The 16,068-nt window shown below is 40.1% G+C and overlaps 1 protein-coding gene across 13 annotated transcripts in view; it reads right to left on the bottom strand.

The window, feature by feature from the left end:
- FOXP1 (forkhead box P1) overlaps positions 1 to 16,068 on the bottom strand; it is a 624,629-nt gene that overhangs the window by 241,852 nt on the left and 366,709 nt on the right. Inside the window, exon 1 of one of the 13 annotated variants that reach the window (XM_005695731.3) lies at positions 9,920 to 9,943. The exons of the other annotated variants lie outside the window; for them this stretch is intronic. The gene's annotated coding sequence lies outside the window, so the exon portion shown is untranslated. Of the gene's footprint in view, positions 1 to 9,919; positions 9,944 to 16,068 lie in introns of those variants that run through there. 13 annotated transcript variants of the gene reach the window in all.

Raw genomic sequence — 16,068 nt, 5'->3', positions numbered from 1 at the left:
AAGTGTGAAAGGTCTAGGCCCTCTTATGCTTATTTTGGAGAAAATGTTGCCTAGGCAGATTAATGAAAAAAAATCCTGAATTTGAAAGTGTAAAATGCAAGTTGCTCAGTCGTTTCCGACTCTTTGCGACCCCATGGACTATACACGTCCATGGAATTCTCCAGGCCAGAATACTGGAGTGGGTAGCCTTTTCCTTCTCCAGGGGATCTTCCCAACCCAGGGATCAAACCTAGGTCTCTCACATTGCAGGCAGATTCTTTACCAGCTGAGCCACAAGGGCAGCCTGAATTGGGAAGTATTAAACATAAAAAAATCTTTAAAAAAATATATATACAGGATTGCATAAAGGATTATTATAGCAATCCCCTCTTTATCCACAGGGGATACATTCCAAGATCCTGAGTAGATGACTACTGAACCCTATATACACTGTGTTTCCTCCTATACATACACACCTAAGGTAAAGTCTAATTTCTAAATAAGAGATTAATGGTGATAACTAAATAAAAGAACAATTATAACAATATACTAGCGTGAAAGTTATGTGAGGAGGTCTGTCTCAAAATATCTTGCTGGACATATTTAATGCCTTTTCCAGCTAAAATAAGCACTTTTCAGACACTATGATCACAACTTCTGCTGTTCAAAGTACAAGAGCAAAACCAGTATGCCCTTCTTTTTCTTTCGTCACAGATTCATGGATAGAAGATTGGTTCTTCACCGCATGATTTTTTTCCTTCCTTACTGAGAACTTTCCCTTTTCCCTTAAAGGAAGCACTTTATGGCTCCTCTTTGGCACATCCGAAGTACCAGCATCACTAGTCTTGATGCTTGAACGCTAGCACTTGAACATGAGCCCTGTGATACCTGGACACAACTGAGATGGCTACTGAATGAAAAATGGGTGGGAAACGCTAGGCAAAGGGATGATTCCAGTCCTGGGGAACTCGGAGCAGGATGGTGAGATTTCATTTCGCTGAGAATGGCATGGAATCTAAAACTTAAGAATTGCTTATTTCTGGAATTTTCCATTTAATATTGTCAGACTGAGGAAAACAAACCTCAGAGAGTGAAGCTGTGGATTTGGGGGCCAGGGGGACTACTTAAGACAAAATTCAGTCTGATGTCAGAGTTCTTCACTATGTGTTTTTTAAAGCAGAGGTAAAGAAAGGGCCAAACAATGAACATTTTAGGGTCACACTCCAGGCTGAGAGGCCAGACACAAACAATTATCACTAAAGGGAGATGATAATTCAAACATCCAAGCTAAGGAATGCCCAAATAATTAAGACAACTGGGAAATACAATCTTAGATAAAAGGGCAGAAAACTTTTACACAAATTGATTCAAATCATGGATGACACATATACACAAAGTGTTACAGATTTCTGCCCCGCAGATGAAATACGTGACAACACGCAAATTTAAACACTCTAGGCATCTTTATAGGAGGGTGTCTTCCTGTAAGACATTGCTTTCTGTTCTATACTCATACAAAAACAACTGGGAAAATTAGGAACAGAAAACTCCGTATCTTTTTTCCTTTCCATGCATAGTATAATCCAATGTAATGACAAATTTCATAAACCCAGAAGACATATATACACACACACATTAAAGTTAATCCAATTCTGAACTGGATTAAGAATGGCATTTTTTGTGAACAGGTGGAAAACAAACTCAGACACAACAGCTGATTCACTCTTGTCTCTTTAGATCAGATATTACAGTGATTATAGTCCTTTGAAAATTGCATTCATATCTTACTGTCTGCAGAGTGAAGAATCTACCAGTAAAGAACTAAAACTTTAAGATGCAAGAACCAAGCAAAGCAAGTATCTAGTTCATCACCAAAAAAACACACCAGATTTCTGAAACATAGGTATTTTTTTGTCCCCCAGCATTTTAGTTTCTCTGTCATAAACTTTCCCACGTGTACAGAAGCTAAGAAAAAAAAAAGTGTTTAAGGAAATAGTCGTTTTAGTACTAAGCAAGGAAACCCATTTAGGTTTTAGAGTATGTCACAAGCATATCTAAACAAAAAAGGAAAAAAAATGTTTTTAACCGTCCAGAAAGCCTGTCCATATCAGGGGTTTCCCACTCCACAAAGACAATGCTTTTGTCTATACCTAAACTCTATACCTGCCCTCAGAATGGGACCTATTTAGCCAAATAGCCTGTCCTCAGGAAGCAGTGCTACAGGTAAAACACGGCTTTCAAGTCACGCTGACCGCTGGGCTCCCAGATCTGAAGACAAGTGTCAAAGAGACTGACCCAGCTCCCTTTTCCTGGGTTGGACAACACCGTGGTGGGTGGAGTCAGAATAATATCCAGTGCACAATCTGATGAGAAGGTTTGCTCCATGCAGTTCCACAGAAGACTGCCAAGTCCTCCAGCACAAGTTTCACAGGCATCAAGCCAAGCAGCTTGGCTTGGGGACTAGGTTTGTGAGAGTGCAGGCTTTGGGATCGAAATTGCATAAAGGATTATTTTGGTCCGAGGATGTCCTTAATTAGTCAAGTGCTAACAGTAGTATGTTGGTTGGAAGATTTAAATTTTGCTATAATCTCCCACACCAATCAGGAGAAAAAAGGTTTTTTGAAAAGCACATGTGAAAAAATGAGGAGTGTCGATGTCTAAGAATGTTTCTAACAATATCTGGGCTGGCAGTTTTTTCTTTCTATGGAACGTTTCAAGCTATTTAATAAGGCTTTTCTATTTGTATCATATGCACAAACTACAAAGCCCTCTGATGTACTTTTCAAACACAGAAGTATTCTATGAGGGAGAAAAGGCTATTCCCATTTTATAGATAAGAAAACTAAACCTCAGCAAGTTAGGCAGACATGAACTTGTCCATTCCATAAAGGATGAGCAAATTTCCAATTTGCAGAGTCCTGCACTAGGTAGTGAATTAGGACATCTACACAAAGAAAATGGAGTCAAAACCCAAAAAGACAATGACGAAGGTGGCAGGTAGACAAGGAAAAAACATCTGAAGTACAAAGCTGAAGGTGTCAGCATGCTAGCCAACCACTGTACTTGAGGTTTTTCTACTGAGTTTTACAATTTTAGACTCATCTAAAGCAAGTCACAGGAGAGGGATCTCTGTTCTCTGGCTTAGAATGCTGAGCTCTCTTCTTGGGTGCTTGTCACAAGCACCTAGTATGGGTGACCGCCGCCTCCTCTGGGACATCCTAGACAATGACCTGCTTTGCTCCATGACACACTGAAAACAAGAAAGGACACACAGTCTTCCAAAGAGCCTCAACAGGAACGGCATGGCACCTGAAGGGCATGGCCGTGCCAGGCCCCCGAACAAGTGCTTTCTCAAAAGAGAAAAGCCAAACCTTCCTCCAGCCTTCTCTATGACTTCTCTGAAGGAGCTGGGCGTGTTTAAATCACATATGATCCATTCAACATAACCGCACAAAAGCTGATGCTACAATCGCACAGATGTCGGAAAGCTTACGAAAGCCAAAATGGCCCGCTTCTCATCTTACTTGGAAACATTACAGTGCTACTGATTTCAAAAGATCGATTTTTGTGCTGGAGGGACTTGTAGGAGGGATAAGAACTGAGTTTAGTGTGCTTATTTATTGTCGTTGCCAATAGAGCTGCTCTCTGGAAGTATTCTGGAAAATTCATAATGTCCAGGCCAATGTATTTATAGTAAATGAAGGCAATGCTTTCTTATTATGATTATTTCCTTGGTTACAGTGTTGATGCTGAAAATTTAAGGAAAATAAAACCCTTGTTATCATGCTTGTGAAAGATTTTAAGCTAACAAAAAGTTCAGTCTTGATTCCAGGGCAGTTAATTAAGGTTGACCAAGTCAGGCAGAAGTAAATTAACTTGGCTGATCAATTATTTATATGAAGCAGAATAAATGCCCTTAAAGAACTTGGTCGGTTCATGAAAGGATGTGTAAATTAAACTAAACATAGTTTTGTAAAATATATTTCTATGTCTATGGGGAGAGGAGAAGAAAAGTTAACTGCAAGATCACTTTTTAGGAAAATGATTAAGAGTGATTACATGGTCCTTCTCCCACTCCATCCCCTCCCTTTTCCGCCTCCCTCCCCCCCCCCCCCATATACCCTCTTTCTCATTGTTCATCCATGTGTGAGGAAGGAAGGAAAATGGCATGCACTTTGAAGAGACAAGAGAGGCTTTGGAAAAAGAGGAAGGATGGAAAGGTGAAATGAAGAAAGTGACGGAGGGAAGGAGGGCGAGGAGAACTCTACAAATGCACAAATGGAGAGATTATGTGAGTGGCTACACAAGCAGACCTCAGAGACACTGCAGGTTTGCTTCCAGACTATGGCAGGAAAACGAATATCTTAATAAAGCAAATATCACAATAAAGTGAGTCACACACATTGTTTGGTTTCCCAGTGCATAGAAAAGGTATGTTTCTACTCTATTGTAGTGTATTAAGTGTACAACAGCATTGTGTCTGAAAAAAAAGTATTCTGTTAATAAAAATACTTTAATTAAAAACCTTTATTGCCGAAAAATGCTAACCACCATCTGAACCTTCAAGAAGTTGTAATCTTTATTGCAATAGTCATATAAAAAACCACTGATTACGGAGCACTCTAATAAGTATGGTAATAATTTTTAAAATTTGAAATACAGTAAGAATGACAAATTTGTGATACCAAGACACAAAGTGAGTAAAATCTACTGGGAAAAAATGGGGCTGAAAGACTTGTTGGATACAGGGTTGCCAAAAGCCTCCGATTTATAAACAGGAAAATGCAGTGTCTGAGCAGCACAGTGAGGTGAAGTGCAATAAAAGGAGGTTATGTCTGTATTTTCAAAACCTCGATCATGTGGCTCTGACCCAATTATCAGTTAGACTCCGCACAGGGTTTGTACGTGAGTTAAAAAAGAGCGAGAGTCAGCCTAGTTCTTCTTCGAAAGAAGTACTCTTTAAAATCCTCACGTTGCAGCATGAAGATTCAAAATCCTTAACAATCATCTCCACATGGTTCAGGAAAGAAGAAATCATACCTGTTTGTATTAAGAAATAAAACCAACACACACTTTCAGGTCTCATTAGATAAATGAACTATTCCCTTTAAGTGTGTGAAGGATTTACTTCGCCACACTATACACACCAAGGAGTTTTAAGGTGTGGAGAAGGAAATGGCAACCCACTCCAGTATTCTTGCCTAGAGAATCCGATGGACGGAGGAGCTTGGTGGGCTACAGTCCACGGGTCGCAAAGAGTCGGACACGACTGAGCGACTTCAAATTTCAAAAAAGGGGAACTTACTCCCCATCGTAGTTCAGTGGAGGGACCTGGGAAACTAACCCACCTGGTACTCTCACTTCCTCTCATTCAAGTCAGGGAATCAAATATCAAAAGCATCTAGATCTAGATGGAAGTCAGGGCCTCCATGTAGAAGAGGGGTCTACACTTCCCAGAGAGAGAGACACAAGCTTCCCAATCTTTCACCCTTTACCTGGGAAGATGCTACTGGGGCAGGTGGCAGTGAGGAGACACAGGGCCAGTGGAGTGGATTATAGGGAGCAAGTGAAGCAAGGGCATGATGGAAGGGCCACAGCTGGCTCCAAGACACGTACTGAATGACTGTCTCCAACTGGCAATCTCACAGCATACTCTCAAGGACAAAAGCAGGGGAGGAGGAGGAACTGGAGAACCGGACTGACCACAGCTGATTATTTTCTCATCTGACAGTACTTCCACAAACTGTCTTTGAACTCTTTAGACACACTTCTGTCCGTCCACTGACCCCACTAGCAGCAGTCCCATTTCATGGAACAACCATCCTAGAGCCAAGTTAAGGTAGAGAAGTCACAGTGCTAACTATGCTGTGAAGGCACCATCTCCCAAAGCCAAATTTTCATAATTATAACAGAAAGGCGTAAATTTTCTAATGCATGGCAGTTCAAAAAGTAATCAAGGGAATGAGCCGGAGGGCTATTTTAATGTATGCAAAGCTAGTGACCCACAGTAAATGGGAAGTAAGCCACAATGAATACAAAGTAATGCATACAGACTGAAGTCCTGGTCTGATGAGGGACGGCTAAAATTAACACCCAATTAATTTCCGAATTGACAAACAAATGAAACCCATAAATCTACTTTCTCATTAATTTTCCCGTGGTATAATTTAAAGCAGTAATATGAGGGCAAAAATTGAGCATTATCCATCATAAATATCAAAAAGATAGCACTGTAACACCATAAATTATGCATATTACCTGTTGTTAAAAATGATTTATGTATTATCAACTTTACCATGCACTGTACGCGTCTACATCTATCTTTAAAAATCTGGAATTTCGTGTACTACTTAACGAAGAAAAAGTTAAGGAGCAATGAAGTGGTCAAAAGCATCTTTAAAAAAAAAAAAGTGGCAACTTGGTCATATGGGAGCATCTAGGGTAAAAATGGAATATTCATCGGTTCCAGGTTAGTATGGAGAGAGAATATTATGCAGGTGATGGGCTGGGCCGCTCTGGGAGGAGAAATCAAGAGGCTCCAGGAACATCCCTCCTAGGAAGCACCGGCATCTGGGGACTAAAGGAGTTACTCCTCTCTCTGGCCTTCAAGAATGCAGGAGACACAGGGTTCGGTGTGAGAAAGGAATGAGCACAGGCAACAATACTGTGGATGCATCTAGAGAGCCAGAATCCCTAACAGCAGGGATTCGGTGAAGCAAGGAATTCAGGTCAGTCGGTGAGAAACTTGAGACGGAAATTCTGTTCATTGTTAACAGGAAATAATTAATAACAATAACACTGCAAATTTATAATAACAGTAATGATATAGCTCTCTTAACCTTTATAGCGCAAAGGAGGGGGAGAAAAGAAATAGCAACTAGTTTTTACTTATCAAACTAGAAGCACTTTTGTTTATCAATTAAATGGAAGAAAAAACATTCCGATTAAAATGATTTCCTTCCGCACCTCTCCATCTCCATTTGTTTAAGAAGAATTAAAAAGCACAAAATTCCTTTATCTCCAACTTGACTTTCAGACACGCCTTGAACATAATAGGAATCCAATATATGACTGTTGAATTTTTAACTGAACGATTACACAACAGAAAAATTCAAATCCAACCTCTCAATCAAATGAGATCAAGGGCCTGTAGTCACCACCTTTTATGTTGCTTCTTTTAAAATATTCTGCTTCCTGTACTCGGGAATGACTGTTTTGGAGTTCTAAAACTCAGAAAAGAACTTCAGCCATTAAACCATTTTAAGTCTTCACCGAAGTAAGACTGTCCCAGTTTGCTGAAAATGTAAAGATAATCAACCAATAAAAAAATCTACCAATACGCATGGTGAACATGTAATACACATGAGGATAATTCAGAGGCCTGGAGATGGTAAATAACAGGATGTTTAATTTTCCCTGTAATTCATGACTCAGAAGAGAGTTAGTGGAATAAGGGTGAAATAAAGAGGAGAGTGAAAAAGTTGGCTTAAAGCTCAACATTCAGAAAACTAAGATCATGGCATCTGGTCCCATCACTTCAGGGAAATAGATGGGGAAACCGTGGAAACAGTGTCAGACTTTATTTTGGGGGGTCCAAAATCACTGCAGATGGTGATTGCAGCCATGAAATTAAAAAGACGCTTACTCCTTGGAAGGAAAGTTATGACCAACCTAGATAGCGTATTAAAAAGCAGAGACATTACTTTCTCAACTAAGGTCGGTCTCGTCAAGGCTATGGTTTTTCCAGTAGTCATGTATGGATATGAGATTTGAACTATAAAGAAAGCTGAGCGTTGAAAAATTGATGCTTTTGAACTGTGGTGTTGGAGAAGACTCTTGAGAGTCCCTTGGACTGCAAGGAGATCCAACCAGTCCATTCTAAAGGAGATCAGTCCTGGGTATTCATTGGAAGCACTGATGCTAAAGCTGAAACTCCAGTCCTTTGGCCACCTTATGCGAAGAGTTGACTCATTGGAAAAGACTCTGATGCTGGGAGGGGTTGGAGGCAGGAGGAGAAGGGGACGACAGAGGATGAGATGGCTGGATGGCATCACCGACTCGATGGACGTGAGTTTGAGTGAACTCTGGGAGTTGGTGATGGACAGGGAGGCCTGGTGTGCGGCAATTCACGGGGTTGCAAAGAGTCGGACATGACTGACCGACTAAACTGAACTGCAAATGATGGTCTTAACAACAATGATTTCCCTTTTCTACCAGGCTTTCCGTGTGAAGACAGGGGACTTCAACTTTTCAAGGAAAAAGCATTTCTGAATTTCAATTCCAGGGTAGTAAAACTTTTCAGGGAAACTATAGATGCCTCAGTCTTGTGACTTGTCATAACTAAACCTTCTGGAACACTGTACTCTTTATATTAAGAAGACATCATGAAGGGCAGATAACAACATGCCAACCTCTTAACAGTTACAGATCTCTAATTTATATTTTTAGAGGTTCAGTGACCACTGGTCTTTTTTTCTGCTCTCTCCCAGTAGATGAGACTTTAGGTGCTGTAATCATAGCAACTGTGAGCAAAGCATAGAAGTGAGAAGCCGCTCCAGGAGACAGAAGCACAAAGGAGAATCCATACCCACTCCCTGGCATATTAATCCAGACAAGCTCAAATAATTAAACAGAGCAAAAAGGAGCCTTGCCAGTTCAGGACTAGGTTGTTTGCTTTGCCACAAGGAAGCCTCTGAAGCTTAAGGTATGATGCCGCCAGGTGTTCTGGGGAGCTTAATTAAAATGCATTTTCATAGAACAAAACAGATTTCAAGTTTAAGAACTAACAAAGCCTACCAAACTTTAATCATTCGAACATTCAAACTGCTGCATTCTCAGAGTCTAATGGAATAAAGTGACCGACAACCAGGTCAGACTATATATTTTTTTCATTTCCATATTTTATATAGCGGAATCTACACAGAGTTGGATACCTAACAGCAATTAAAGACCAGCGTGTTCGATGACACACTTCACGTATCCCCCATTTCGCCTGCAGCACCTAACCGCTCTGGTGGCCACAGTGGACAATAAGCTCACAGCAATCATGGCAGCTTTGTGAGTGCCGACCGTCAGAACTCTGTTGCTTGCATTTCTCTGTTGTGTGAAATGGACAATTATTTAATTTTATCCTTCAAAAACTCCACCTATGCATGTATATCCTTCTCCTACCAAAGCTACTCTCACAGAGAGATTAGCAGGCTTTTACTGACATAAAAGACCACTATTTCTTGAAGGTCATGACCCCCTCAGCCTCCACCCTCAACCCAGTGTGTGGCGTATCCTTGTAATTTACAGCAAACGCTAACAGGCCCTGCCCAGTGTTGAAACAGAGGCAAAGTCAGAAACAGCAACAAACAGTAATTTAAAAAACAAAAACAAAGATGATGTGAGCTGAGTTTTTCTATTGTTTGCAAAATAGGACAAAGGACAGGCTTCTGTTGTGGTTGCCAGTGTCCTAAAGTCACACACACACACACCCACACACCACAGACACACACACACACACACACACCACAGACACACACACACACCACAGACACACACACACACACACCACAGACACACACACAGACACACACACACACACACACAGACACACACACACACACCCACCCACCCACAGACACCTCAAGCTGAAGAGAGAGATACAAGGTCTGCTTTACTTAACAAGAAATGATACAAGCATAAATGCATTTTAAAGTGAGGCAGGTAAGTGTAACAGAGAACCACAATACTAGATTTTAAAAATATTATCACTGATACTAACTGTATGCTGTCCTCTCGGTATGTCTTTATAGTACAGGGAATTATTCAGAACATAGTAAACTAAAAGTTAGTCGTCTTCTTTCAAACTTGTAGTATAGGCATCACAGAGGATCCATATGGAGCCCACAGGACAACACACAACACATAAAAATACAAAACTCAAGGATTGTACCTTTCAAAGATGACTGCCTTGTTCATAGCACTAGACTTTTTCTCCTAGACCTTCTAAGTCCTTGTTTGTTCCACAAAGAGTTTTCTAGTCATCTGATGTTCTATTACTGAGCTAGTGGCCTTTCAGGAGAGCTCTCTCCCTTCTGAAAAAAGCAAACAACTGCATAGATATCATTACACTAAGGAAATCTCTTAGAAAAACCAAACAACTCGCTAATCTCTCCAGCCCCTTCATCCAAGCAAAAGATAAGAAAAGCAAACCTAAGTCTGTTTCAACCACATTCCAGGGACAAGTTCCCCTTTTCTTTCTTTATCAAAATTCTAGCATGTAAGTTTTTATTTTTTTAATGTGTGTGTGTTTTTAAAAACAGACCTTGCAGGATAAACTGCTGCTCACACCCGCAAACAAAGCAATATTTGTTTAATAACGATTGCTACCATGGGTACAGTAAACAAGGGGCCCAGCATTTGTGTTTATGAACAAACACATCATCTTACAAGAGTAATTTAACATTAACCAGGTGGAATAATCAACAGATTTCATAGGTGACACCAGGGGCAGGGCTAATGTAAACAGAGCTGGGGAGGAGAGAGGGGCCACTCTCTGGGAATCAAGGTCGAGGTAAATGCATTACAGAGTAAACAGCTGCAAAGAAGGCAAGATAAACAAACAGTCATTCTTCTGACATTTAGAGAGGCAGAAAGGTTGTATGTTACATAGATCAGCTGCTGACCACCATGAAATCAAACCAGTTGGAGACCAGGCCTGCTTGTTTGCACAATGCCATGTTTGCTTATAAACAACAATTTGCAGTTACCAACCTCGCATTACTCATCATCATCTAACCCAGAGTGAATCAAGTGAAATCTGGTTAACTCTTTACTGGTGACATTATTTAGCAATCCGAGGAAAAAAAAAAGCCTGACCCCCTTTAAGAAAAACAGGCTCCCCCACTTCCCTGCCCCACATGAAAAACAAAACAAACAAAAAAAGAGTTCAGTCAATGCCCTTTTATTTCCTCGCTTGTAGATAAAAATAAAATATCTACATGGTTTAAACTACTATAGGTTGGATATGGTAAAAGCTTTAAAGGACTGTGATGTTTTCATGCTTGAGTAACCATGCGTTCACTTCCTGGGCTCATCTTTTATCAATGAAATATATGAGTCAAACACCGACCTGGATCAGGAATGTTTTACCTAGAAGGAAAACCCTGATGTTACTTTCTCCTCGAGTTTCTTGATCCAAGATATCCTTAAGCACACTGGATCCACAAATAGATCTGTAGCATTCTTAACCACCCAGCAAAAATCAAACTTCTGCCCCTTAAAAGACATTGGTTGATGTTACCTACAAGTATGCAAGAGTTCACCTTGCCAGCATATCAAAGAAACCTTAAATCCTGGAAGCCAAGAGTGAATAAGCTTAATCTGTCCACTAACAAAGCATCGCAAAGAAATGTTTTATGTTCAAAAATCTGTTTCATGTGTACTAATATGTTAAACAGCATGCTGTATATCAAAAGAAAGTTATCGCACTGCATCGGAGATGCTATATTTAAGTAAACAATTTGCAATTATAACATGAATTTGGGAATCTATTTTACAGATACTTTAACATTAAACTACTTAATTTTGATACTTATGAATAACATCTCTCCATTACTTAAAAGCTATAAAGCAACGACACACTGAAAGACAGTTTGGTAATTTATCTATATCTTACATGTGAAAAAGAAAGCGAAGTTACTCAGTCATGTACGACTCTTGGTGACCCTATGGACTGTAGCCTACCAGATTCCTCCTTGCCTGGGATTTTCCAGGCAACAATACTGGAGTGGGTTGCCACTTCCTTCTCCAGGAGGTCTTCCCCACTCAGGGATTGAACTCTGGTCTCCCGCATTGTAGCCAGACACTTTACCATCTGAGCCACCAGGGAAGTCCATGTCTTAAGTACATATCTTACATGTACAATCAGTTAATTAATTTTTAAAAACTTAGCATTATGTCAGTGCAAAGTACAGCAAAACATTGCTGGATATCCAAAGCAGAATTTGAAAATAAGAAAATGAAATTTAAAAAAATGACTAAAGACACACCTCAGAGGATTCTGGGAATTGCACTGATAAAGATTAGATTACTCAAATTTCTACCTCTGTCTGAAAATCTTAACAAAATTGTACAGGTCCTTCCTGGCCACCCCAATTCCACTGTAAACCTCCTAGCCTTCTCCAGCAGCTCTTGTTTCCAGTTCCTACTTCAGTAACCTGTTCTTTGCTCTGTGACGCTAAAGTCACAGAGAAACAGAGGATTTTCTTTCGTGTCTTTGTTTTGCTGTACTGTCAGTTGCTTCCCAAGTCCGTCTCTGCTGACTGTCTGCTATTCCCGAACCAACATAGCCCCTAAGGCCTCAACAGTGTCTGGAGAAGAAATGTCCAAGGAGGGCTCCGTGCCAGCAGAGGAGGGGGTCTCTCAGGCTCATGAACCCGTCACCACCATACGGACACAGGGGAGGGACGCGGAGATGTCTCCTTTGTCTGTCCTAGCAAGCCCTCTGGGGCTTCGGCCGCTCCACTGCCCTAGAGAAGGAAACAGCCTTGCTCAACCCTGATGATGCAAGTCTGGCGGCCGAAACAACTAACACAGAGACTCTTCCTCAAATGCTTTGGGAACGGAAGGTTCTCAAATTCCACGCTCTGTGCATGAGGCCGAGATAACTAGGAGACAGAGATGCCTTATCCCATGTCCCAGCAAAACTCAAAGGAGAAAAAAATGAAGAAGTAAAAGCATAATATTGTGTTCCTCCATCCCTAGTTCCCACCTTTAATGGAAAAAGTGGATTACTCATTATTCACACTTCTAATTTTGTCCTGGCCTTCTCTTGGCCTTCATTTTTATTTCCTATTCCTGAATTTTGGAAGAACTAGACTATTGGTAAAGGATTATAAATAGCATTTACAATTCTAAATGGTAATCCAAAGAGCTATAACTGTTTCCCTTGGTAAAGGACAACACCAAACACATAACCATCACCCAAATGGAGGGAGACTCCTCTGAATTCCAGGATGATTCTACTGATTTCTTAGCATGGGTAGGACAGATAACATGCATTTTTCTTCCATCCCATACCTTCAGTCTTACCTGCATGTGTCTATTAGGTTGGTGCAAAGTAACTGCAGCTTTGCTCGGTTGAAATTTGCTACTTGACACTGGAATACGTTCTTAAATAAATGAGGTTATACATACTTTTAATGTGCATTTCTCACTTTATGTTTTACACTAATGACATTACTTGCTGTTCATTTTATATTTACTTTAGGGAAATAATGTTAGACAAAAAAGCAAATTCAAGTGATTTTCTTGAGTTCAAAATGGGTCATAAAGCAGCAGAGACAACTCGCAACATCAACAACGCATTTGGCTCAGGAACTGCTAACAAACATACAGTGCAGTGGTGGTTCAAGAAGTTCTGCAAAGGAGACGAGAGCCTTAGATGAGGGGCGCGGTGGCTGGCTATAGGAAGCTGACAAGGACCAGTGGAAAGAAATCATCAAAGCTGATCCTCTTACAGCTATACAAGAAGCTGCTGAAAAACTCAGTCACCCATTCTACGGTCATTTGGCATTTGAAGCAAATTGGAAAGATGAAAAAGCTCAATAAGTGGGTGCCTCATGAGCTGACTGAAAATCCCCAAAATCGTCATTTTGAAGAGTCATCTTCTCTTATTCTACTCAACAATGGACCATTTCTAAATCAGACTGTGATGGGCAACAAAAGGCGCGTCTTACATGACAACTGGCAATGACCAGCTCAGTGGCTGGACAGAGGAGAAGAGCCCAAGCACTTCCCAAAGCTGAGCTTGCAGCAAACAGATGTCAGGGACACTGTTCGTTGCCTGCTGTCCGTCTGATCTGCTGTGACTTTCTGAATCCCGGCGAAACCATCACCTCTGAGAAATCTGCTCAGCAAATCGATGAGACGCACCGAGAACCGCAACGCCTGCAGCCGGCACTGGCCACAGAAAGGACCCAATTCTTCTCCACAACAGCGCCCCATCTCACCAGCTGACTACCACTTTTTCAAGCATCTTGACAACTTTTTTTGCAGGGAAAACACTTCCACAATCAGCAGGAGGAAGAAGATACTCTCCAAGAGTTCGTCGAATCCCAAACCACAGATTTTTCACTACAGGAATAAACAAACTTATTTCTCGTTGGCAAAAATGTCTTTGATTGTAATGGTTCCTATTTTGATTAATAACCAGGTGTTTGAGTCTAATGATAATGATTTAAAATCCATGGTCCAAAACCATAATTACCTTTGCACTGACAATGTTTACTTACTTTGTTCCCCATAGATCCCCAATTGCTTAGTTTCATTTAAAAAAAATATTAATAAAGTAAAATAAATGAAAGAGGAAAAGACCACGCATTAAGAAGTCTTTCATGCCTTAACTTTCAAATGTTTATTTTTTACTCTTTAAAATGTTTTATTGAAATACTCTGATTTACAATGATGTGTTAGCTTGATGTGTTAGCTTGTAGTTGATTTATAGTGTTGTGTTAGCCTCAGGTATACAGCAAAGTGATTTAGATATATATTTATATAAACACATTTTTTCTGCTTTTATATTCTCTTTCATTATAGGTTATTATAAGATAGAGTTTCTTGTGCTACACAGCATGCCCTTCTTGGTTATCTATTTTATATATAGCAGTGTGTATATTATAATCCCAAACTCCTAATCATACAACTTGCTTGATATATTATTTTAAAAACTGAAAACAGTCTTAAGGAAGATATGGGGAGATCCAAGATTGGAAAGGACTGATTTATTCTTTCCACATCTTTTTCTCTGGGACAAAAAAATCTTACAAATCCTGAGATTGTCAGAGTGGTCATGCCATCTGAGTAGTCCCTTGGGCCAGTTTTCAAGCCTCAAGCACTCACTTCTGCATTTCCCTTCATGATTTTTGCAGGCTTTATCTACACCTCCAATGTCATTTTAAAATTTTATTCACTTTTGACAAATATAAATCTATTTCAAAGAAAACTTTATATCATTTGGTCAAATGGAAAAACCACTATGCATTCCTCTGAAGGAGAGAAAGACTTTGTAATAAATGTAATACAACCCAACCGGTGTTATTAAATTCTAGCTAGATCCTGCTGTCCACAAAGGCTCTGAGTGGGAGCCATGTTCCTCCTTTGTTAAATAATGAGCTTACAATGGAAGGAGAGAGATTAAAGACATGCTAGCACCAAATGGAGACTGTCTCCTTGCCTTTATCAGAAGGATTAAAACAGACTGAAAATGGAATGGCTTCAACATCAAATCACAATGATGAGAACCGGTGAACGATTTATGAACCATCTAAAAATCCTCTTCCAACACCCCAGGGTATGGGATATGAGCTTATATCTTGGGGAACTGAGCCAGAGGAGGCCTGAGAGATCTGTGCTGGAATCAGGCTACATCCTGGACTCCCAAGCACAGTATTCTTAAGGATGCACCTCATAAAGCACTTAGAGAACCTACTGTATATACTTACGCTGCTGAAGAAACTATCAACTGACTAGACTCTCTACTTTTGCCCCTAAACTGGATGGGACTCCTGGGCCCTGTGTCTGATGCTTGTAGAAGACAGCTTAAAAATTAAACTGGCAACTCCAACACAGCCTTCCTCCCAGATCTACCTTTTCTGACATCATCAAAATACCAGTCCAACAGTCACTTAAGTAGAGTTGTCTTTCTTCAGTGCAAGTTCAGAGTTTATTCATTACTAAGTAACTACTATATGATAAAAAGTATAAGCATATCATTCAAATGTTTTATTGGTCAAAAAGATGGATGCTTTTATTAGTCCAACCTTTTTTGTAATGGAGTGCCACTGATGACCCAGCATTAGCCTCATTCTCTGCTATTAATCACACTTCTAAGAGCCCATTGTGCCTTAAAATCTTAAGAAATTGCTATAATTTAAAGACATGGTGTCTACTTAATGGGAAATGCCTCACAGATTGTATCATTTCACAAAATACAGTATTTTTTTTATGGGAACAATGACCATGATGCTAAAGTATTACAAATGAGAATAATTTTTATATATAAAAGAAAAATACAAGCAGTCTTTTCTCTTTGTGGCTTTC

This window comes from Capra hircus, chromosome 22 (genome assembly GCF_001704415.2).
Source record: "Capra hircus breed San Clemente chromosome 22, ASM170441v1, whole genome shotgun sequence".
Taxonomy (NCBI): Eukaryota; Metazoa; Chordata; class Mammalia; order Artiodactyla; family Bovidae; genus Capra; species Capra hircus.
Note: the sequence above shows the minus strand (reverse complement) of the source record. Positions and strands in the feature narration are given on the sequence as shown.